Here is a 24,780-nt window from a genome sequence, read left to right on the forward strand (position 1 = left end):
CAGGCTGGAGTGCAGTGGCACGATCTCAGCTCCCTGCAACCTCCATTTCCCAGGTTCAACTGATTCTCATGCCTCAGCCTCCTGAGTAGCTGGGATTACAGGCGTTTGCCACCAAGTCTGGCTAATTTTTGTATTTTCAGTAGAGATGGGGTTTCATCATGTTGGCCATGCCTGGTCTCGAACTCATGACTTCAGGTGATCTGCCTGCCTTGGTCTCTCCAAGTGCTGGGATTACAGGTGTGAGCCACTGCGACTGGCCCCAACACTGGTGACTGACTTTGGTGACCAGGTAAAATGTTTCTGAGTCCCTAAATAATGACATATGCCAGGGATGAATACAGACCCCTACATTTTCATCCAAAAAAACTGGACAGTACAAGAAAACGCCTGTGTGACATCCCAAACATCCAGCCCAGCCTTTAATCGGGAACCTAGAAGCCCTAGGATACTTGGCCCAGGCCTTTGGCAGACAGCATACTGTCAAATGTTCAGAAACACTGACGAGAGAAATGTCCTCTGCAGGAGAGAGAGCCAGTGGAGGGCAGGAGAACTGGCATCCAGGTCTCCACGAGGTGTAAGCTCTCTCCTTGCAAACAGAGCACCAGAAGGACGCATCCTGGGACCCATCCACTGAGTGCCACTGAGAACTGTGGGCGAGCTGCCTTCATGCTTTTCCCCTCTATTTTCTAATTATTTCTTCATTGCTCCGTGCATGGCTTGCTTTAATTTGGTTATTTAATCCATTACATAAGAGGAGTCCATGAACTCACCATGCAAAACAAAACAGAACCAAGCCAGATCCTTGACAAGAAGTGACACTGACTCGTAGGGTTCTCTGCCATCCCATTGCTCTGCCTCCCCCCATGTCAATACCTGCATCCTGAATCCGATGTTCATCATTCCTTCCTTTTCTCTTCATATTATTTGAAACTTTCTTTTTTATAATGGAAAATGTCAAAAATACACAAAACTAGAGACTAGTCTATTGAATCTACATGTACCTGTTGTCCACATTTTAACTTCAAATCATACCCAGCCTTGCTTTATCCTACCCCCACCCCACATTTTCTCTGGTTCCACATTTTTAGGCTGTTGTATTTTATCTATATGTGTTCCTAAAGGGTGTCTATTTCTATTTTGCTTGTTTCTAACTTGATAAAAATACATTCTGCAGTACTTTTTTTTTTTGAAGAGACTTTTTTTCCCCACATACTATCGTATTGGTAAGAATCATCCTCATTGCTGCCTGTCACTGGAGTTCATTCATTCTGTGTCCTTTGTATCTTGATTTATTCCTCCACTCTCCTCTAGATGGCCATTCAAATTGTAGGTTTTTGCTATTGTGAAGGGCGTTGCTATAAATATTCTTTTTTTTTTTTTTGAGACGGAGTCTCGCTCTGTCGCCCAGGCTGGAGTGCAGTGGCACAATCTTGGCTCACTGCAACCTCCACCTCCTGGGTTCAAGCGATTATCCTGCCTCAGCCTTTCGAGTAGCTGGGACTACAGGCACACACCACCATGCCCGGCTAATTTTTGTATTTTTGGTAGAGACGGGGTTTCACCATGTTGGCCAGGATGGTCTCGATCTCTTGACCTCGTGCTCCGCTTGCCTTGGCCTCCCAAAGTGCTGGGATTACAGGCGTGAGCCACCATGCTCACCTCAAAATATTCTTGCCTCAAATATTCTTATACGTTCTCCACCTACACCTGGTATAGTCCTAGGAGTGGAATTATTTAACTTTAAGATTAATGCTGGATTGTTTTCTAAAGTGGCTACAGCAAATTACTGCCCCTAGCATTGGATTCCTGTTATCCATATCCTCTGCTTCCCTCCAATGCTTTTATTGATAAGCTTATTAATTTTTTCTGATTACCTGGCCATCTAAAATGGAATCCAATTTGAGCCTTCATTTACATAAATACCATAGGCTGGGTTTTTGCTTACGTGGAACTTGTCACTCCTTCCTTCCTTTTTATTTCTCCTTTTTGAAATGGGAATGTTTATCCTATGCCTGTCCCACTACTGCATTTTGTAAGCACATAATACAGTGCTTACTTCTCTGGCTTCGCAGGTTCACAGCTGGAGAGGAAGGTTTTCCTGAGATAAATCATACCTTGAGTCTCACCCATATCTGATTTAGATAACATTTAGATCAGACCTTGGACTTCAGACTTTAGGGCTGATGCTGGAATGAGTTAAGACTTTTGATTATGTTGGGATGGAATAAATGTATTTTGTATGCTTTAAGGACACGAATTTTGGGGGAGGCACTGGGGTGAAATGCTATGGACTGAATTATGTCCCCCAAAATTTGTATATTGAAATCTGAATCGCCAGGGTGAAGATATTTGGAGATGGGGACTTTGGGAAGTAATTAGATTTAGTTGAAGTCCTGAGTATGGGATTAATGCCCTTGTAAGAAGATCATGGTGAGTGCCACCCAATCCACCAAAAAGGCCATGTGAGAACACAGCGTGAAGACGGCTGCATACAAGCCAAGAACAGCACCCTTGCAGGAACCTGACTTGGTTCCCAGCAACTTCCAGCCTCCAGGACTGTGAGAAAATAAATGGCTGCGGTGTAAGCCCCCCAGCCTATGGTATTTTGTTATGGCAGCCAGAGCTGACTAAGACAGCTGGTGCTGTCGACCATCTCTTCATCTGTACTGGTCCATCTGTTGCCTTTACAGTTAAATGCCTGATCACATCTTTTGTCTGTTTTTCAATTAGGTGGTTCTATTAGATACCGAGAGCTGCTGTAACCAGTTACCACAAACTTGGCAGCTTAAAACAACACGGTTCTATTATCTCACAGATCTGGAAGTCAGAATTCTGAAGTGGGTCTCGCAAGGCTACAGTCAAGGTGTGCAGAGCTGCCCGCCTTCCAGAGGCTCTCAAGAGAATTTGTTTCCTCACCTGTCCCAGCTTGTAGGAGTTAGTTGCCTGAATTCCATGGCTCATGGCCCCTTCCAGCAATCACATCACTCTGGCCTGTTTTTGTTCTTATCTTTCTCTCCCTGATCCTCCTGCCCCCGTCTTATAAGGACCTTTGTGATTCCAGTAGGCCCATGCAGATATTCTTGTACAATGTTCCGATCTCAAGATCCTTAATACAATCGTATCTGCAATGTCCCTCTTGCCATGTAGGGTAACATATTCAGCGGTTTGGGGGATACGGTTGTGAGTCTCCTTGGGGAGAGGGGCATTGTTCTGCCTACCATAGTTGTGCTTTTGCCGTTTTTCATGGGTCAGTATAAGAGGAGCCTCCTAACAGAAAATAAAAAGTGTTAGCCGGGATGTGGAGAAATTAGAACGCTTGTGCCCTGCTGGTGGGAATGTAGAATGGCACGGCAGCTATGGAAAACAATATGGCAGTGCCTCAAAAAATTAAAGATAGGATTTCTATATGATCTGGCAATTCCACCTCTGGGTATACACCCAAATGAGACGGAAGCAGGGACTTAGTCAGATGACCTGTAACCCCATGTTCACAGCAGCATTCTTCACAATAGCCGAAAGGAGGAATCAACCCCAGTGTCTATCAACAGATGATGGATAAACAAATGTGGAATACACAGACAGTGGAATGCTTGAAAAGAAGGAAATCCTGACAAATGCTACAACATGGCTAAACCTTGAGGACATTATGCTGAATGAAATAAGGCAGACACAAAAGAAGAGCTATTGTAAGATTCTACTTATATGAGATTCCTAGAGCAGTTAATTTCATAGAGACAGAAAGTAGAATGGTGGGCCTAGGGTAGTGGCTCGTGCCTATAATCTCAGCGCTTTGAGAGGCCAAGGGAAGAGGATTGCTTGAGGGTGAGAGTTTGAGGCCAGCCTGGGCAACATAGTGAGAACCTCTCTCTACAAAAAATAAATTAAATTAAAAAAAAAGAAGTAGAATGGTGGTTGCCAGAGGCTAGGATAAGAGGAGAATAATCCTCTCCTCTTATCTCTATTTAGAGAATAGTCAAATCTCTAAAGTTACTGTTTAATGGGTAGAGTTTTTGTTTCCCAAGATGGAGGTGGAGTTCTGTAGATAGATGGAGAGTCTGGGTTTCCCAATATGGGGAGAATTCTGTAGATAGATGATGGTGATGGTTGCATAGTAATGTGAATGTGGCCAGGCGTGGTGGCTTATGTCTGTAATCCCAGCACTTTGGGAGGCCGAGGCAGGTGGATCACCTGAGGTCAAGGGTTTGAGACCAACATGGAGAAACCCCGTGTCTACAAAAAATACAAAAATTAGCCAGGCATGGTGGCACACGCCTGTAATCCCAGCTCTTCAGGAGGCTGAGGCGGGAGAATCGCTTGAACCCAGGAGGCAGAGGTTACAGTGAGCCAAGATCACATCACTGCACTCCAGCCTGGGCGACAGAGTGAGACTCTGTCTCAAAAAAAAAAAAAAAAGTGAATGTACTTAACGCTGCTGAACTGTACACTCAAAAGTGGTTGAGATAGTAAATTTTATGTTATGTATATTTTTTACCGCAATTAAAAAATGAAGAGTGACATATCAGCATTGGCATGTGCAGTATTGTTCATTTTTTTTGTTCAGTAAACTCTTTTTTAAAACAATTATTGATTTATTATCATTTTTTAAGAGCTGGGGTCTTGCTTTGTTGCCCAGGCTGCAGTGTGGTGGCATGATCATAGTTCACGCTAGTCTAAAACTCCTGGACTCAAGTGATTCTCCTGCCTCAACCTCTCAAGTAGCTAGGACTACAGGCATGCCACCATGCCCAGCACATTTTTCCTTTTTCAGTAGAGACAGAGACTCATTATGTTGCCCAGGGTGGTCTACAAACTCTGGGGCTGAAGCAATTGTCCCAACTCAGCCTCCCAGAGTGCTGGGATTACAGGCGTGAGCTGCCATACCTGGCCTCAATAAACTCTTATTAGTGAATAAACATTCTCCAGATCCTGTGTCAGGCACTGGGGCTCCCAAGAAGAATAAGACACTGTCCCTGTCCTCAGAGCTCATGGTTTCAGAGAGATGAGGCACACAGCTAAGCAATGTATGCAACAGAGTGCTCTAGAGTATTCTGGGTGATAAAAGCCTATAGGTGACCCGAGGAATACAGGGGACGGAGTGGCTGGTTCTTCTAGCGGGCTACAGGGCAAGTCCGGAAGCCTTTCTGGAAAGTGTAACATGTGACCTGATTTCTCAAGCCTGAACAAGTAGTCACCAAGCTTTAGGGGTTGGGGAGGGAGAAATCTGAGCAATGCAGGGGCCTGACATGTTGTGGTGTGTTCATGGCTCTGCACTTGGTTCTTTGGGGCTCGAGGTGACAGAGAAAGCCTGGGCCAGCAGCAGATAGTGTAGAGAAGGAAGCAGAGGCCAGACCACAGGCGTCTCTGGCTGGATGAGGTGCTGGACACTCCCTGTAGGCCATGGGAATGGCCTGTAGGACAGATTCTGAGCAGGAGGGTGACAGGATCGCCTTGAAGTTAGAACCATCAATCGGCAACGCAAGACTACTTATCCGATTTATTCATTCTTGCTTCTAGACTATGTAGAAACTAGCAGAAAGCCTAAAAGTCTAGTGTTTTCAGGCCTATTTGGAGAGAGTGATGGACATGGGTTTGTGAAATATCAAATGCTTATTCTGACCCAAATTGCTCATAATCAGAAGGGGTACTTTTTTATTTGTTTATTTTTTGTTTTGCGATAGGGTCTTACTCTGTTGCCCAGGCTGAGGTGCAGTGGCATGATCATAGCTCACTGCAGCCTTGAACTCCTGGGTTCAAGGGATCCTCCCAACTCAGCCTACTGAGCAGCTGGGACTACACTGCATGCCACCACACTTGGCTAATTTTGTATTTTTTAGTAAAGAGAGAATCTCGCTACGTTGCCCAGGCTGGTCTTGAACTCCCTGCCCCAAAGGATCCTTCCACTTGGCCTCCCAGTGTGTTAGGATTTATAGGCACAAGCCACTGCACTCAGTCAGAGGAGTATGAGTACTTAGATATTTGCACACAAATCTCAGTCTGACGTAAGTCTGTAACTCCAGCAGCAAAAAAAAAGTCTCATTCTCTTTTCTTAGCAGTGTTTCAAATTGAGCCTTATTGATTATGACCTTGTAGTTTATCTCTCACAAGTAGCTTTCTAATAAAAAATACTTATGTAACTGTCTTTACTTAATGTTCAAGAGTCTAGCATATTCTCCGTGAATCAGGAGACTAATATTTTATGCTGGCAGTGACGCAGAAACCTAGAGTTCATTGTCTGAGACTACAGCTTGTCCCAAAGATCTCCATGGAACACGAAGTAATCCCCATCAGCTACAACCAGAAAATCAGTTTCCTATGAAGTTAGAACAATACGGCTGGTTCCAGGAGGTAAAGCATCCTGCAGCTTTGCTGGATGGTATTATTTCTGGTTTTCATCAGGCTGCAATGAATTTTCACTTGTTATAATAGGGAAGCCCATTTCCTGCAAAGAAATATCTTTCCTAGGGATCTGTCTACTCTCTAGCTCACCACATTCAGAAAGAACAAGAACTTTACAAGTGTTTAGAAACATTGTCTTGTGTTAAGCAAGTATCAAAAAATCTTGTCTCTCACAGACCTTTCGGGGAATGCACACAAATAACTCAGAAAGTCTGTTCATGCAGAAAAGCCAGTATGAGTTTGCCTTTTTTTTTTTTTTGAAACAAGGTCTTGCTCTGTCACCCAGGCTGGAGCTGGAGTGCAATGGCGTGATCACGGCTCACTGCAGCCTCGAATTCCTGGGCTCAAGTGATTCTCCCTCCTCAGCCTCCTGAGTAGCTGAGACTACAGGGACATGCCACCACATCCAGGTAATTTTTTTTAAATTTATTTTTATTTTTATTTTTATTTTTTGAGACAGAGTCTCGCTCTGTTGCCCAGGCTGGAGTTCAGTGGTGTGATCTCAGCCCACTGCAACCTTTGCCTCCTGGGTTCAAGCAATTCTCCTGCCTCAGCCTCTCGAGTAGCTGGGACTACAGGCGCATGCCACCACGCCCAGCTAATCTTTGTACTTTTAGTAGAGACGAGGTTTCACCATATTGGCCAGGCTGGTCTCGAACTCCTGACCTCAGGTGATCAACCTGCCTCGGCCTCCCAAAATGATGGGATTACAGGTGTGAGCCACCACGCCTGGCGAATACCCAGGTAATTTTTAAAAGTTTTTGTAGAGACCGGGTCTCACCACATTGCCCAGGCTGGTCTTGAACTCCTACGCTCAAGCCATCCTCCTGTCTTGGCTTCTCAAAGTGTTGGGATTACAGGTATAAGCCACTGCACCTGACCTATTCTGACTTTTGTGTGGCAGGAAGTGAAAAAGCTTAACAGGGCATTTCCTTTCGTGCTGCTCTGGCTGTGATGAGCATTTGCAGAATCCCTGGGCATTATTCTCATGGCGTTACTCTCTCACTAAAGAGCCTGAGGGCTCGAAGTCATTACCACTCAGTTCTCCCTGAAACTTCAAGTCAGCATCTCAGCTATTCTGTCAATATTGTGAGCAAAAACTGGTAGCCACACTTTCCAAGTGACAGAGAGGAAGTGTGAGCATGCCACTTCATTACATTTCGTCTCCAGTTGACAGAAGATTCTGACCATTCCTCTTGTTGTCTAGAACACCGGAGGGTGATTTTGTGTCTAAGGGACATGTGGCAATGTTTGGAGACATTTTCCATTGTCATGACTGGGGTTGAGGGAGCTACTGGCATCAAGTGAGTAGAAGCCAGGGATGTTGCTAAACATCCTACAATGCCCGGACAGCCTCCTTTCTGCAACAAAAAATTTTCCAGTCTAAAATGCCAGTGGTGTGAAGATTAAGAAATCCTGGTCTAGAACTAGAATCCAAATGCCCCAGTGCCAGCCATTTAGTTCTCTCAGAAAGCAGACTTTTCTGTCCACCCCAATCGTGTTCTCCTTTTGTAGTGATGGAAGTTACAACAAGATGCAAGACCAGATTACATTTTCCAGCCTTCTTTGCAGTTTAGTATGGCCATTTCACTAGTTGCCACCAGTGGAACAAGACCTAAAGTGATGTGCGACACTCTGGCCAAGGCTTCTGAAAATTCCCTTTCTCCTTCTGCTGGCAAGATGTAGATGACAACTAGGCTTTATAGGAGAGCCATGATGGGAGCCTGGATCCCTGCATCACCTTATGGCAGAGAGCTGCCCACCAGCTGAAAACACATACTGCAGTCTCTTATGTGAGTGAGAAGTAAACTCCCGTGTTTGAGCCAATATACATCTTTAGGTCTACTTGTCACAGCAGCTTAGCTCACCCTAGCCAGTAAACAGCCAATCCCCAAAAGCCTATTTTGATGCTAGGAGCCTCAGGAAGCAGAGAGATCTCTGAATGAGGCAAACATGGCTGGGATCTTTGCCCCTGAGGTTAGCTTGGGTCCCCTCTGCTAACTGGTAGGAGCAGTGCAAGCTCAAGCCTGCCATCGAGGGGCTCTTACTTTGTTTAGTACAGCCTTGACTGCAGGAGTAGGTGGTGATGTGATCCCCACTCTGTGTGATTTCAGCTACGTCATCACGATTAGACACTTAGGCTACTCTGATGGTCCATTTTATGTGTCAGCTCAACTGGGCCACTAAAGGCCCAGATATCTGGTCAAACATTATTCTGCTGTGTCTGTGAAGGTGTTTCTGGATGAGGTTAGAATTTGAATCTGTAGACTGAGTGAGGCCAATTGTTCTCTCTGATGTGGGTGGGCTGCATCCCGTCAGTTGAAGGCCTGGGTAGTACATAAAGGCTGAGTAATAGGAAACCCCTTCCTGCCTGACTGTGGGGACCAGGACATTGGTCTTTTTCTGTCTTTGGTCTCAAACAGAAACATCTGCTCTTCTTGGGTTTTGAGCCTGTGGCTTTCAGACTGGAATGTACACTCCTGGGTCTTCAACTTGCTGACTGCAGATCTGGGGAAGTTTCAGCCTCCATAATTGCACAGGCGAATTCCTTATAATAAATCTCTCTCTGTCTCTGGCTCTTTCTTTCTCTGCACACACACACACACACACACACACACACACACACACGCACACGTACCCTGTTGGTTCTTTTCCTCTGGAGAACCCTAATATAGTTGCAAATTGTAGAAACTCACCTGAAAGCAGTTTAGGCAGAAAAGGAAGAGGCTCAGAGAACCAAAGCATAGGAAGTGATGGGGTGCAGCTGGCCACAGGGACAGCCGGACCAGCAGGGCACATATTCTCCACCTCTTATCCCTACTGCTTTGGGTGTGTTGGCTTCATTCTCTCTTTCTGCAGTTAAGCCTCTTCACACAGCAGGGAAAAAGCATCGTCATCTCTGAGCTCGTATCCTCACAGCTGCTGGGTCAAAGAGGAAGCGTCCTCCATGTCTCCCATTTGAAAATCCTGGGAGGGACTCGGGTTGAGCTTCCCTGCTGTGGCTGGAGCAGGCTGTGTTATCAGGAGAAATAAGGAATGGGCATAAACAACGGCTGTACATTGTTTCTTGTGTGTACTCTGTGACATTGGGGTATGGTCACTGTCCCCTTCCACTTCTGCTGGCTCATCTTTGCCTCCCATCCCTGCTACTTTGACCCAGGGACTCAAAGTGTAGCCTCAGGGAGCAAATCACAGAATTTTTTCCCAACAACCCCTCCCCCACCACTCCTACAGTGGCAGTGGTGGCTGTCCAAAACGTGACAGGAGAAAATTCTAACTGCAAAATGTGACAGATCCTACAACACGATGATACATGAGATCTGTCATTTAACTCAAGCTGGAAAATTTCAGAAGATAAACTGACTGCCATACATCTTAACTAGTCCCTGTCCAGTTTCTATTGGCTACTGCTAGTTTATTTCTTTTATGTTTTTGAGACAGAGTCTCACTCTGTCACCCAGGCTGGAGTGCAGTGGCACAATCTCAGCTCATTGCAACCCCCGCCTCATGGGTTCAAGGGGTCCTGCTCCCTCAGCCTCCCGAGTAGCTGGGATTACAGGTGTGTGCCACCATGTCCAGCTAATTTTTGTATATTTTTAGTAGAGACGGGGTTTCACCATGTTGGCCAGACTGGTCTTGAACTCCTGACCTCAGGTCATCCACCTGCCTCAGCCTCCCAAAGTGTTGGGATTACAGGCGTGAGTCACCGTGCCCGGCCCATACTAGTTTATTTCATTCATCATACTTATCATACTCTGTGATTCCCTGCTTGATGTGTTTACTTGTTTACTGTCCACCTCTCCTACCAGAATTAAGCTTCCTGAGGGCCAGGTTCCATCTGTCTTGGTTCTTGCAGTGTTTCCACACCTGGCACAGTGGTTGGCGTACCCCTACTTGTGATGTGTGCAACAGAATATGCCTTTTGCCAATGCTCGGGATGTTGCTGGGGTTTTGCTGTTTTCCACTTTTCTCTGCGCATGGTGACTTAAAGGTCTGCAGGCACTTCCTGGAATCTACTCTTACTTCCGCCATGCCTTGCAGAAGTTCCTTGAGGTGTCTAAGGCCTCAGCAGCTGTTTTCTTCTTATGTCTAGTGTAATCGTCCTCTACTTTCATACTCTTTTAGTCATTTCAGTGACAACTTGGAAGAGGGGATTCCTGGTACAATATCGGAAAGTCATAAAATGATACAGCAGTGATCGCTCTTTGGAGATGGTGCTCATAGTCTCAACTTCCAGGGATTTTTCATTCATTCTGCAAATATTTATTTATTGGCAGGGGCTCAGTTCACTCTCTTGAGCCACTCTCTTGGGCAAGTTCCAAGTCCTCATGTTGACCTGTCTACCGCATTTGCCATTGCGACTGCTCTTTCCTGTCTGGGGTTTTCTCCACCCTCTTGTTTCTCAATGCAGTAGGGGTCAAGACCCTGTTCCTTCCTAGTTTGCCTTCTTCCTCTTTGACATCACCTCTCTGTCTTCCTCAGAGATTCCCCGCCTTCCTTCAGTATACCACATGGCACATTGGCCCACTGATCTGCCCTTGTCCAGCTTCTTGTCCCAGGTGGTCTCCTCCAAGGCCTTTGGTTCAGTTTCCTTCCGCAGGGGCTGGTTCTCAATTGCGCGTGTGGAGTCAGAGCACACCCCTGTGCTTTAGCAATCACACCTCAAACTCAACACGTGCAGAGTGGAGGTTGCTTCCTCCCCACACCCTTGCTCCTCTCGCTTCTCGTTTCCTCAGCATTTCCCTGCTCCTCATCCAACTTGCAGCCAACTGTTGTGGATTCTACATTCCCAGCATCACTGTGGGACCCTACCTCTCCATCCTGGCTACTCTTGCCTTAGTCTCAGTCAGAATCATGTTTGTTTGTTTTTTTTCCCAAGACAAAGTCTTGCTCTGTCACCCAGGCTGGAATGCAGTGGCGTGATCTTGGCTCACTACAACTTCCGCCTCCTGGGTTCAAGCGATTCTCCTGCCCCAGCCTCCCGAGTAGCTGGGATTACAGGCGCGTGCCACCATGCCTGGCTAATTTTTGTATTTTTAGTAGAGACAGGGTTTCATCATGTTGGCCAGGCTGGTCTTGAACTCCTGACCTCGTGATCCATCCACCTCGGCCTCCCATTAGTGTTGGGATTACGGGCATGAGCCACCGTGTCTGACCCATGTTTAATGTCTGTCAGTGTGACCCCTATCTTCTTGCCTCCAGTTCTTCTCTCCTTTTGGCTCCTCCTTCCCTCCTTTAAATGATCTCTCTATAATACAGCATTGTATTATATCTGCAATACAGCATTGTTTCTGACTTCATCCTTTATTTATTTATTATTTGAGATAGAGTCTTGCTTTTGTTGCCCAGGCTGGAATGCAATGGCATACTCTAGGCTCACTGCAACCTCTGCCTCCCGAGTTCAAGTGATTCGCCTCCCTCAGTCTCCCGATGGCTGGGATTACAGGTATCTGCCACCACCCCAGGCTAATTTTCATATTTTTAGTAGAGATGGTGTTTCGCCATGTTGGCCAGGCTGGTCTCGAACTCCTGACCTCGTGGCCTGCCTGCCTCGGCTTCCCAAAGTGCTGGGATTACAGGTATGAGCCGCTGTGCCCAGCCTGACTTCATTCTTTCAACACCTCAATACCTTGAACGCTGGATTAAGTTCCAAATCCTTATCACCAGAGGCCCTTCATGCCGGGCTGCTGCCCGTCTCTCCAGCCTGCCCTCCATCCCTTGCACCCTATACTCCAAGTCTGCAGAACTGTTTGAATGTGCCCAGTGTGCACTACTCTGCCCTACCACACTGTGCTGCTTCCTTTTCACAAACACCTCTGTATTCATTTGCTAGAACTGTCATAACAAAGTACCACAGCCCGGGTGGTTTAAACAACAGAAAGTTGTTTCTTCCCAATTCCAGAGGCTAGAAGTTCAAGATCAAGGTGTTGGCAGGGTTGGTTCCTTCAGAGGCCTCTCTCCTTGCTTGTGGATGGCATCTTCTCCCTGAGTCTTTTCATGGTCATCCTTTTGTGGGTGTCTCTGTGGGTGTCTGTGTCCTAATCGCGTCTTATAAGGACACCAGTCCTACTGGACTAGGGCCCACCCTAATGACCTCATTTTGACTTAGTTACTTCTTTAAAGACCTATCTCCAAATACGGTCCTATTCTGAGGTTGTGGGTATTAGATTTCAATGAATAATATTGGAGGGACCATAAGTCAGCCCATAACGCTTCTCCCTCTGGCTAAAAATGAATGTCATCCTCACATGCAAAATACACTCACCCCATCCCAACAGTATCCAAATCTTAACTCTTTGCAGCACCAACTTTTAAGTTCAAAATCTCATCTAAATCTCATCTTAACCCAGTATGGGTGAGACTCCAAGTATACTTCCTGAGGCAAAGTTTCTCTCCAGCTGTGAAACTGAAACCGGACAATAAGCTACGTACCTCCAAGACCTAGGGTTGGGGCCAGCATAGAAAGAAATTGGAAAGGAGAAAGGGGTCATATGTTAGGATACTTCAATGTATGCATTTTTGGGGTCAACTCAATGGAGAACAATCTCCCTTGAATGAACCTGGAAGACGCCGCTCACCATTTAATGTCCACTTATCAGGCTGCCCATTTGGGAGCCTCCTTCTCCCCTGTGCTCCTCCATATGCCACCCAATATATCTCTCCATCTCAGTGCCATAACACTCACCACATCCGTTTGATGGCTGACTCTCTTCCCTGCCAGACTACACATCTCACGACTTTCGGTACACACTCCACGAGTGACTATTACGCACATAAACCCCATGACAGGCGCTTTGTTGTTTTGTACATGCTGTGTCCTCAGAGCCTAAAACAAGTCTGATAGATGGCAGGTATTCAACAAATATTTGTTGAATCCGCGAGTGAATACAAATAAACACACACACCAAATGTGTATCATGCACACATTCTGGATTCTGATTTTCCAGGAGTCTGTGAATCTATGCAGTTTCTTCAAGGAGAGTCCAAGGGGACACCAACACATTCCTCCTTCCCCTCAATGGCCGGATACCAGCTGAGCAACCGTCAGATATCTCCGGGTCTCCCGATGACTCACCGAGTGCTTTCTTTGGGAGGAGTGGGAGGAGAGGATGGCTGACAAAAATAACTGCGGGCACTTGAAGCGGCATCAAGCCTCTGTCGGCGGGGGAACAACGGGGGCGCATCTGAAGGTTTCTCCCAGGCAGGGCGGGCAGCTCTCTATTCTCCAGCACCAGAGGTTCTCCTATGTATTTAGAGAATTAGACAAACGTAGAGTGAATGGAATAAAACAGGCATTGCTCCCAAGCAGTCAGCTGCTCGTGTCATATGTGAAATTCTGTACCAGCTGTGAAGGAAGCACACAGGAAGGGGGCTTAGTGAACACCGTTAAGGTGATCATTCTGTGTGTCTGTCTTTTTTGTTCTTTAAAAAGGGCTTTATGCTTTGTACTTTATCTCATCTAATGATTACATCAATCAGGTCAGAAGGGCACTTTCACAGAAGAAAAAGGCTCAGAGAGAATCACTGAAAAAGGCTCAGAGAGAATCACTGACTTGCTGGAGAGGATCATTACAGCATGGTTCTCAACATGTGGTCCAAGGACAAGCGTGTCACCACCACCTGTGAACTTGGTAGACATGCAAACTCTGGGCCCTTTCCAGGTTAGAAACTCTGGGGTGGGGCCCAGGAGCCCATTGTACAAGATCTCCAGGTGACTCAAATGCATACCTGAGTTTGAGAACCCCTGGCTTAGAGTCACACAGGCAGCAATTACAGATCCTGGGTGAGAACTCAAGGACATCCTTGGGTACTATCCTTCAGCAAGTGACTTGCATGTTAGTAGCTGACAATATCTCTCAGCACAATCTATTGCAATATTAATTTACATTTTGCTTTTGCTTCTACTTCAGTTTATGAAGCCCTGCACAGTCCGGTGCTGGCTGCATCTCCAGTTTCCCTCTCGCTCACTGTGCTGGGGCCACACTGGCCTTCTCTCTGTTCTTTAGACACGGCATGCCCTTTTCTGTCAGGACCTTATCCTTGCTGGCTTGATTCTTCTCACTTTAAGTCTCAAGGCAGTCATCCCCTCTTCAGAGAGAACTTTAGGACATGCCTTAGGCGCATCATAGCACTCGACACCTCCCAAAGTTAACTTGTTTATTTTATTTTATTTTACTTTATTTTTGGAGACAGTCTCACTCTGTTGCCCAGGCTGGAGTGCAGTGGCTCAATCTCGGCTCACTGCAACCTCTGCCTCCCGAGTTCAAGCAGTTCTCCTGCCTCAGCCTCCCCAGTAGCTGAGACTACAGGCACACGCCTCTATGCCTGGCTAATTTTTTTTTTTTTTTTTTTTTTAGTAGAGACAGGGTTTCACCGTGTTGCCCAGGCTGGTCTCAAACTCCTGAACTCAGGCAATCCGCTAGCCTCCCAAAGTCTTAGGATTACAGTCATGAGCCACCACGCCCAGCCACCTTGTTTGTTTATTAGAAAGTAAATTCCCCAAGAGCAGGGTCCTGCTGGTCCTATCCAATATTGTGTTTCCAAAGTCTACCACAGTGCTTGGCATATAGTAGACACTCAACAAACACTTCCTGAAAAAATAAACCATGAACTAGAGACAACTTGAAAGAAGGAAAAAGCCCTTTCCTCCATTCTTGAATCCTGTAAGTACGGCCAGTCTAGGCTAGCTCTCCTTCGGGGAAGGGGGCAGGAAGAAAAATTAACAGTTTCTTGGTTATCAGGGATGCCTAATGGAAGCTGCAGTTGCCACAGATGGCAAGGGAGGGAAGTTGGGCTTAGATGGGAAGAGTGTGGCTTCCTTAAGACTTGCAAATGGACAGCTCTCTCTCGGTTTTGTTTGTTTGTTTGTTTTTTGGAGACGGAGTCTTGCTCTGTCACCCAGGCTAGAGTACAATGGCATGATCTCGGCTCACCACAACCTCTGCCTCCTGGGTTCAAGCGATTCTCCTGCTTCAGCCTCCCGAGTAGCTGGGATTACAGGCATGAGCCACCACACTTGGCTAATTTTGTATTTTTAGTAGAGACGGGGTTTCTCCATGTTGGTCAGGCTGGTCTTGAACTCCTGATCTCAGTTGATCTGCCCGCCTCGGCCTCCCAAAGTGCTAGGATTACAGGTGTGAGCCACCACACATGGCCTCGGTCTTTTTTTCATTGTGGTGAAAAACATGTAAGATAAAATCTACCCTCTTAACAAATTTGTAAGTGTAGAGTACAGGCTTGTTAACTTTAAAACTTTCTTATCTTGTGTGACTGAAACTCCACATGCATTGAGCAGCAGCTCCCCATCTCTCCTCCCCAAGCCCTGGTAACCGCCATTCACCTTTCAGCTTCTATGAGTTTTGTTTGTTTGTTTGTTTTGCTTTAGATACCTCATATAAATGGAATCATGCAATATTTGTCCTTGTGTGACTGGCTTATTTGACAACATAATGTCTTCAAGGTCCATCCATGCTATAGTATGTGTCAGAATTTATTTCCTTTTTAAGGCTGAATTATAGTCCTTTGAATGCATGAACCACACTTTCTTTGCCCATTCATCTATTAATGGACACGTGGGTTGCTTCTGGCTTTTGTCTACTGTGAATGATCCTATTACGAACGTGGATATACAAATGTTTCATTGAGGCTTTGCTTTCTATTTTTTTGGGTATATACTCAGAAGTGGGAATGCTAGATCTTTTGGTAATTCTATTTTTAATTTTTTGAAGAACCTCTGCTTATTTATTTATGAGACAAGGTCTCACTCTGTTGCCCAATGACTTGATCATAGCTCAGTGTGGCCTTAAATTCCCAGGCTCAAGCCATCCTCCTACCTCAGATCCCCAAGTAGCTGGGACTACAGGTATGTGCCACTACAACTGGCTAATTTTTTATTTTTTGTAAAGATAGGGTCTCACTGTGTTCTCCAAGCTGGTCCTGAACTCCTGGGCTCAAGCAATCCTCCCACTTCAGCCTCCCAAAGTGCTAGGATTATAGACTGAGCCACTGTGCCCAGTCCATACTGTTTTTATAGTGGCTGGGCCATATTGCAGTCTTTTTTTTTTTTTTTTTTTTTTTTTTTGAGACGGAGTCTCGCTCTGTCGCCCAGGCTGGAGTGCAGGGGCCGGATCTCAGCTCACTGCAAGCTCTGCCTCCCGGGTTCACGCCATTCTCCTGCCTCAGCATCCCGAGTAACTGGGACTACAGGCGCCCGCCACCTCGCCTGGCTAGATTTTTGTATTTTTTAGTAGAGACGGGGTTTCACCGTATTACCCAGGATGGTCTTGATCTCGTGACCTTGTGATCCGCCCTTCTCGGCCTCCCAAAGTGCTGGGATTACAGGCTTGAGCCACCGCGCCCGGCCATTGCAGTCTTACCAATGGTGCACAAGGGCTTCGATTTCTCCACATCCTCATTAACATTCGTTTTATGATTTTTGTTTTGTTTTTCAATAATGGCTATCCTAAGAGGTATGAGGTGATTTCTCGTTGTCGTCTTGATTTGCATTTCCCTGCTGATTAGTGATGTTGAGTATCTTTGGAGAAATGTCTGTTAAAGGTCTTTCCTCTTTTTTTTTTGAGATGAAATTTCACTCTTGTTGCCCAGGCTGGAGTGCAGTGGTGCGATCTCAGCTCACTGGAAGCCCCACCTCCTGGGTTCAAGCGATTCCTCTGCCTCAGTCTCCTGAGTAGCTGGGACTACAAGCACGTGCCACCATGCCTGGCTAATTTTTTTGTATTTTAGTGGAGACTGGGTTTCACCATGTTGGCCAGGATGGTCTTGATCTCCTGACCTCGTGATCTGCCCGCCTCGGCCTCCCAAAGTGCTGGGATTCTAGGCGTGAGCCACCACGCCCAGCCAGGTCTTTCCTCATTTTTAAGTTGGGTTGTTTATTTTTGTGGCTATCTATTAAATTTTCTATCTGGCTTTCGATTCTGCCATTTACAGAGCACTGTACCTCAGGTATTATGGGAAGCCCTTAACACACACAATCTCATTTTATCCTTACAACGGCCTTGAAACATAGATACAATAAAAATTCACATTTTACAGATGAGGTATCAAAGCACAGATAGGTTAAACTACATGCCCAAGGTCACATGGCTAGTAAGTGTCCGAGAGGGTCCTCAGATCAGACCTATCTGATCCTAGGCGGGTCATAATGTAGAAACCGTCACCGCATCTCACCACCGTGCATGTTGATAGGGAGGCTGGGGCAGGGCCCTGTGGCAAGCCACAAGAGTCTCTTCTCTACAATCCAGTGTGCTGGGAAGACAACAGGTTGGAGGGTAGGATCCTGGGATCTGCTGATCTCAGTGCTGCTCCGACTAGCTGGGGAGCTTCTGGCATAGTCGTCTCGTGGCGCTTGGCCTTAGTGACAGCATTGAGTCAAGGGATGAGAAGATGTTTTGAAAAATTAGTGTGTCAGAAAGGAAGTACTGCTAGGAGTCCCAAGGCTGGTGCATACATCATGCCTGCATCTTCCCCCATCTCAGAACCCAGAGCCTGTCTCCTGGCTGGGGGCTGACAGAGGGTCCTGGCTGGCCAAAGTCTTGCTTTCTGGTGTGTCAAACACCCACAGGGTTGGAGCAGAGAGGATGGGGAGCCCGGTGCTGGCCTCCTTGTTGGGACTGGCCTCTGCTGTTCAGGGGTCTTCAGGAGGCAGAGGGATGGGGTGGAGGGGTTATGTGGATATAGGGAGTTGATGCTTCCAGGCCCCACTTTGCCATGGTAACCCATGAGACTGCAGGCAAGTTAAGCTCCAGGACATCTGATTAGCACCAATTCTTTCCCTTCCCTGGATCCCTCTTCGCTTTGCCCCGTCTCACTCCACGTGAGTGCAACCCTTATCGCACCTCAGGAGAACACCTGTCTGCCTTGGAGGAGGCTCAACTTGAATCTGAGCCTGTCTGCTCTCTGAGTCCAAACTCTGAGTCCAAACTAATGTTTAACCAGGAAGTACATTTCAGTTAGGAAGACTCTTTACTTCACTGAAGATGTGGACATCGAAGTTCAGGGAGGGGAGAGAGATTTGCCAGACTTGACTGTTCTGCCATCTAGTGGTAGGATAAGAGGATTAGCTAGCGTCCCTTTCAGCTGTGGCTGCCCTGGAGAGAACAGCAATTTTTTGGAGGATAAAAGAGGGAAGAGTGGTTTGGTAAACGCACCGTCATTATTTTAAGGCAGAACGCATGGCAGTACACTGTCAGTTGCTTGAGATATCTAACCAATTGTTGGGCAAAAGGCAGTATAATGTTGGCACCTGTGAGAACGCTATAAGTTTTCTCTAAGGGGTCACCTTCAAATGCCATCAGAAGCGGGACTTTGGAAATGTTGAAGTTTGGAATTCATATCCTCATAAGTCACTGGTTCTTGCTAACTTATGTTGATGCATCACAGTAGAGGTGGATTCTAACGATTCACTCTAGGCCAGGCGCGGTAATTCACACCTGTAATCCTAGCAGTCTGGGAGGCCAAAGTGGGAGGATAACGTGACCCCGGGAGTTTGAGACCAGCCTGAGCAACATAGTGAGACCTCCTCTGTACTAATAAATAAAATTAGCTTGACGTGGTGGTATGCACCTGTAGTCCCAGCTACTCCGAAGCCTGGGTGCTTGAGCCCAGGAGTTCAAGGTTGTGGTGAGCCGTGATTGCGCCACTGCGCTCCAGCTGGGGCGACAGTGAGAGACCCTGTCTTAAAAAAAAAATTAATTCTAGAGATGTGCTTTCTCTGATTTGATTTATTTGGGGGAAACAAGTAGCTCTGAAACTAAAAAACAGTTACAGTGAGGACTCTAGAAATTCCGAAAATGATTACTGAGATTGTTCTACTGTTTCCATTTATTGGGAGCTGTATTCCTGAAATTGATGCCATACAGAGATGTAGTGGAGAAGGGAAGCTGGGAGAGGGGGAAAGAGAAAGAGCTCAGGCTCCTCCAGAAATAATATTAATAATAATATTATCCTTCAGAGATGATAATAAAAACGGTAAGAAGAGGAGAGGTTAGGAGGTCAGTCAGGAGAGGTTAGGTTTTATTATGACGCTATCCAAGATAAACGATGCTGACCAACACTGGTCAAAGTGGTGAGGACAGGTTTTATTCAGCGATACTATGGCAGCAAGGAATAGAGACCAGAGTGGATTGAACTCAACTTCTCCAAAACAAAAGGCTGGAAACTTTTAATCGTGGGGTGTGCTCAGGGAAAGGCACTAAAGGTGTGAATGGGGTTCGGCCATGTCAGGCCACCTGGGTTTGTTGGCTGCTGTCTATCTGAAGGACACACACACTTCTCATGTCTTTGTGACAGGGGCAGTGGTGCAGGTTGGAGCGAGGTGCCCACAATTAGGCCCTTAGCCTCTCCTAGAGACTACGAGAGACAGAATTATCCCCCTGAAGCCTCGCATTTTAAAGAGAAGACTCTCAGGTCCTGGAGGAAACAGTTTTGGGTGGTAGTTTTACATCCCAAAGAGCAGAGAAAGGCTTTATAATTGCAAGCTTTCTTTTTTTTTTTTTTTTTTTGGATTTTTTTTAAATTAATTTATTATTATTATACTTTAAGTTGTAGGGTACATGTGCATAACGTGCAGGTTTGTTACATATGTATACTTGTGCCATATTGGTGTGCTGCACCCAGCAACTCGTCATTTACATCAGGTATAACTCCCAATGCAATCCCTCCCCCCTCCCCCCTCCCCATGATAGGCCCCGGTGTGTGATGTTCCCCTTCCTGAGTCCAAGTGATCTCATTGTTCAGTTCCCACCTATGAGTAAGAACATGCGGTGTTTGGTTTTCTGTTCTTGTGATAGTTTGCTAAGAATGATGGCTTCCAGCTGCATCCATGTCCCTACAAAGGACACAAACTCATCCTTTATGATGGCTGCATAGTATTCCATGGTGTATATGTGCCACATTTTCTTAATCCAATCTGTCACTGATGGACATTTGGGTTGATTCCAAGTCTTTGCTATTGTGAATAGTGCAGCAGTACACATACGTGTGCATGTGTCTTTATAGCAGCATAATTTATAATCCTTTGGGTATATACCCAGTAATGGGATGGCTGGGTCATATGGTACATCTAGTTCTAGATCCTTGAGGAATCGCCATACTGTTTTCCATAATGGTTGAACTAGTTTACAATCCCACCAACAGTGTAAAAGTGTTCCTATTTCTCCACATCCTCTCCAGCACCTGTTGTTTCCTGACTTTTTAATGATCGCCATTCTAACTGGTGTGAGATGGTATCTCATTGTGGTTTTGATTTGCATTTCTCTGATGGCCAGTGATGATGAGCATTTTTTCATGTGTCTGTTGGCTGTATGAATGTCTTCTTTTGAGAAATGTCTGTTCATATCCTTTGCCCACTTTTTGATGGGGTTGTTTGTTTTTTTCTTGTAAATTTGTTTGAGTTCTTTGTAGGTTCAGTAGCCAAAACAGCATGGTACTGGTACCAAAACAGAGATATAGACCAATGGAACAGAACAGAGTCCTCAGAAATAATACCACACATCTACAGCCATCTGATCTTTGACAAACCTGAGAGAAACAAGAAATGGGGAAAGGATTCCCTATTTAATAAATGGTGCTGGGAAAATTGGCTAGCCATAAGTAGAAAGCTGAAACTGGACCCTTTCCTTACTCCTTATACGAAAATTAATTCAAGATGGATTAGAGACTTAAATGTTAGACCTAATACCATAAAAATCCTAGAGGAAAACCTAGGTAGTACCATTCAGGACATAGGCATGGGCAAAGACTTCATGTCTAAAACACCAAAAGCAACGGCAGCAAAAGCCAAAATTGACAAATGGGATCTCATTAAACTAAAGAGCTTCTGCATAGCAAAAGAAACTACCATCAGAGTGGACAGGCAACCTACAGAATGGGAGAAAATTTTTGCAATATAATTGCAAGCTTTCTAGAGTGACAGCTCTACAGGCAGTTGAGGGGTGGTGGTGCAGAGCTCTATTTGCCTATTTCTTGGTACTGGCTGGATCAAACAGTCAATTCTCCTGGCAGCCTTGAGCTTTCTCAGGAAGGCCTTTCTTTTAATTAAAAAAAATTTTGTTTGAGACAAGGTCTCACTCTGTTACCCAGCCTGAAGTGCAGTGGCATGATCATAGCTCACTGAAACCTTGACCTCCTGGGCTCAAGTGATCCTCCCTCCTCAGTCTCCCAAGTAGCTGAGACTAAAGGTGTGCATCACCACATCCGTCTAATTAAATATTTTTTGGTAGAGATAGGCTCTCCGTAGGTTGCCCAGGCTGGTCTTGAACTCCTGGGCTCAATGGCTCCTCCCATCTCGGCCTCACAAAGTGTTGGAATTAGAGGTGTGAGCCACCATGCCCGGCCATAGGCAGGCCTTTAGCTGGGGTTAGGGTCATCCTAGAGACAGGGCCTTATGCTTCTAGAAGCCATGCTAGAGTTCAGTCGTCTATTAGTGCAGAAGTTAGGATGGAGCCATTATATGCTGGGAGTTCCACAGTTTTTGTTTGTTTCAGGGAAAACTTTTTAAAATTGTTACAAAATATACAAGTCATAAAATTGATCATTTTAACCATTTTTAAACGCACAGTTCAGTGGCATTAAGTGCATTCACATTGTTGGGCAACCAATACCATCCTCCACCTTCAGAATGTTTTCATCTTCTCCAACTGAAACTACCCCTCAAATAATAACTCCCCATTCCTCTCTCCTGCCAGCCCCTAGTAAACAACATTTTATTTTTTGTTTTTATGAATTTCATTCCTCTATCTACCTTGTCTAAGTGGAATTACACAATATTTATCCTTTTGCACCTGGTTTATTGAACTCAGCATAATGTCCTCAAGTTTCATCCCTGTAGCACTTTCTTCAGTAGGCTAAGATTCCACGGTATGGGCCAGGCTCACGCCTGTAATCCCAGCACTTTGGGAGGCTGAGGTGGGCGAACTGCCTGTGGTCAGGAGTTTGAGACCAACCTGGCCAACATGGTGAAACCCCATCTCTATTAAAAATACAAAAATTAGCCAGATGTGGTGGCAGGTGCCTGTAGTCTCAGCTACTCAGGAGGCTGAGGCAGGAGAATTGCTTGAAACTGGAAGGCGGAGATTGTGCCACTGCAAGGAGATGTGACAGTTTCAGATTTGACCATGTTGGGATGATTCACCAAAGTGACTGGTTGTAGAGAACCGATCTCAAGACTGCAGGGAACCCACACTGGAAGATTAGATGATAAAAATGGCCAACAAGGTAATGAGCAGAGGGACAGTGTTATAAGGAAATACAGACTAGGTAGAATAACAGAGTAGGAAAAGGTACAGAATTAGAGCAGAGAACAAACTCTCATCACTCTAAGCTTTGATTAGTGGGGTTAGGGTCATCCTAGAGACAGGGCCTTATGCTTCTAGAAGCCATGCTAGAGTTCAGTCGTCTATTAGTGTAGAAGTTAGGATGGAACCATTATATGCTAGGAGTTCTGCAGTTTTTGTTTGAAACCTTAATGAGCATCTTGCCTTTCAGTTGCTTTCCTGATTCATTTGTGCATTGCACACTGCTATAAAACTATTCTTTCTAGAGTACCAATTTCATTCCCAGGCACAGGGGATCATGCCTGTAATCCCAGCTACTTGGGAGGCCAAGGCAGGAGGATCGTTTGAGGCCAGGGATTAAAGACCAGTGTTGGTAACATAATGAGACTCTGTCTTAAAAAAAAAAAAAGTGAGAAAAAAAGTTGCCATGTCTTTAGCTAAAACTTAAAGATTTTTAGGATAAAGAGTACTATATGTTGCACAAAGAAACAGTCATGGCTGGGCGCAGTGGCTCATGCCTGTAATGCCAGCATTTTGGGAGGCTAAGGCGAGTGGATCACCTGAGGTTAGGAGTTTGAGACCATCCTGGCCAACATGGTGAAACCCCGTCTCTACTAAAAAATACAACAATTAGCCAGGCATGGTGGCACGCTCCTGTAGTCCCAGCTACTCGGGAGGCTGAGGCAGGAGAATCACTTGAATCCGAGAGGCAGAGTTTGCAGTGAGCCGAGATTGCACCACTGCATTCCAGCCTGGGCAACAGAGTGAGACTCCGTCAAAAAAAAAAAAAAAAGAAAGAAAGAAAAAAGAAAGAAAGAAAGAAAGAGTCATAATACTTGAGTAGACATCTCTCCAAGGCATACAAATGGCCAAGAAACACATGAAAAGATGCCCAACATCATTAGTCATTAGAGAAAATGCAAATCAAAACCACAATGAGGAACCATTTCACACCCACGAGGATGGCTATAATAATTTTTTTTAAAACAGTGCGAAATAACAAGTGTTGGCAAGGTTGTTGAGAAATTGGAACCAGAAATGCATTGCTGGTGAGAATGTAAAATGGTGCAGCCACTGTGGAAATCGGTTTGGCATTTCCCCAGTAAGTTAAGCATAGTTATATGTCCCAGCAATTCTACTTGTAGGTATGTACCCAACAGATTTGAAAACACATATCCAAACTAATTTTTTCTTTTTTTTAGGTAGAATCTCGCTCTGTCTACCAGGCTGGAGTACAGTGGCATGATCACTGTTCACTGCAGCCTTGACCTCCTAGTCTTCTTCTTTTTTTTTTTTTTTTTGAGATGGGGTTTTGCTCTTGTTGCCCAGACTGGAGTGCAATGGCGCAATCTCAGCTCACTACAACCTCCGCCTCCCGGGTTCAAGCTATTCTCCTGCCTCAGCCCCCAAGTAGCCTGGGTTTACAGGCATGCACCACCACTCCCGGCTAATTTTGTATTTTTAGTAGAGATGGGGTTTCTCCATGTTGGTCAGGCTGGTCTCCAACTCCCGACCTCAGGTGATCTGCCCACCTTGGCCTCCCAAAGTGCTGGGATTACAGGTGGGACCTCCTAGTCTTAAGCTATCCTTCCATCTCAGTCTCCCAAGTACTTGGGACTACAGACAGATGCCACCATACCTGGCCAATTAATTTTTTTTTTTTTTTTTGTAGATACAAGATCTTGCTATATTGCCAGGACTGGTCTCAAACTCCTGGGCTCAAGCAATCCTCCTGCCTCAGCCTCCTAGAGTACTGAGATTACAGACATGAGCCACCATGCCCAGCCTGAACAAAAATTTGAATGTGAATTTTCATAGCAACGTTATTCATGATAGCCAAAAGGTGGAAAAACCCAAATGCTCACGAACTGATGGGTAGATATAAGTAAAACATGGCATGTTCATACAATGGAATATTACTCAACAATAAAAAGGAATGAAGTGCTGATACATGTCACAACATGGATGAAGCTAAAAAATGTGCTAAGAGAATTAAGCTAGTCACAAAAAGCTACATATAATATGATTCCAATTATATGAGATTCCCAGAATAGGTAAATTCATAGCGACAGAAAGCAGATTAGTGGTTGCC

At 45.5% G+C, this 24,780-nt stretch overlaps 1 protein-coding gene and 1 long non-coding RNA gene across 4 annotated transcripts in view; both read left to right on the plus strand.

The window, feature by feature from the left end:
* LOC105473499 (zinc finger protein 624) overlaps positions 1-24,780 on the plus strand; it is a 201,003-nt gene that overhangs the window by 110,331 nt on the left and 65,892 nt on the right. The gene's annotated exons all lie outside the window — the stretch shown is intronic.
* On the plus strand, positions 6,482-14,241 carry LOC139359447 (uncharacterized). Its single transcript, XR_011615414.1, has 3 exons — positions 6,482-6,806; positions 7,912-8,189; positions 13,344-14,241. It is a non-coding gene; the product is annotated as an uncharacterized lncRNA (long non-coding RNA).

The sequence above is a fragment of the Macaca nemestrina genome, chromosome 17 (genome assembly GCF_043159975.1).
Source record: "Macaca nemestrina isolate mMacNem1 chromosome 17, mMacNem.hap1, whole genome shotgun sequence".
Lineage (NCBI taxonomy): Eukaryota > Metazoa > Chordata > Mammalia > Primates > Cercopithecidae > Macaca > Macaca nemestrina.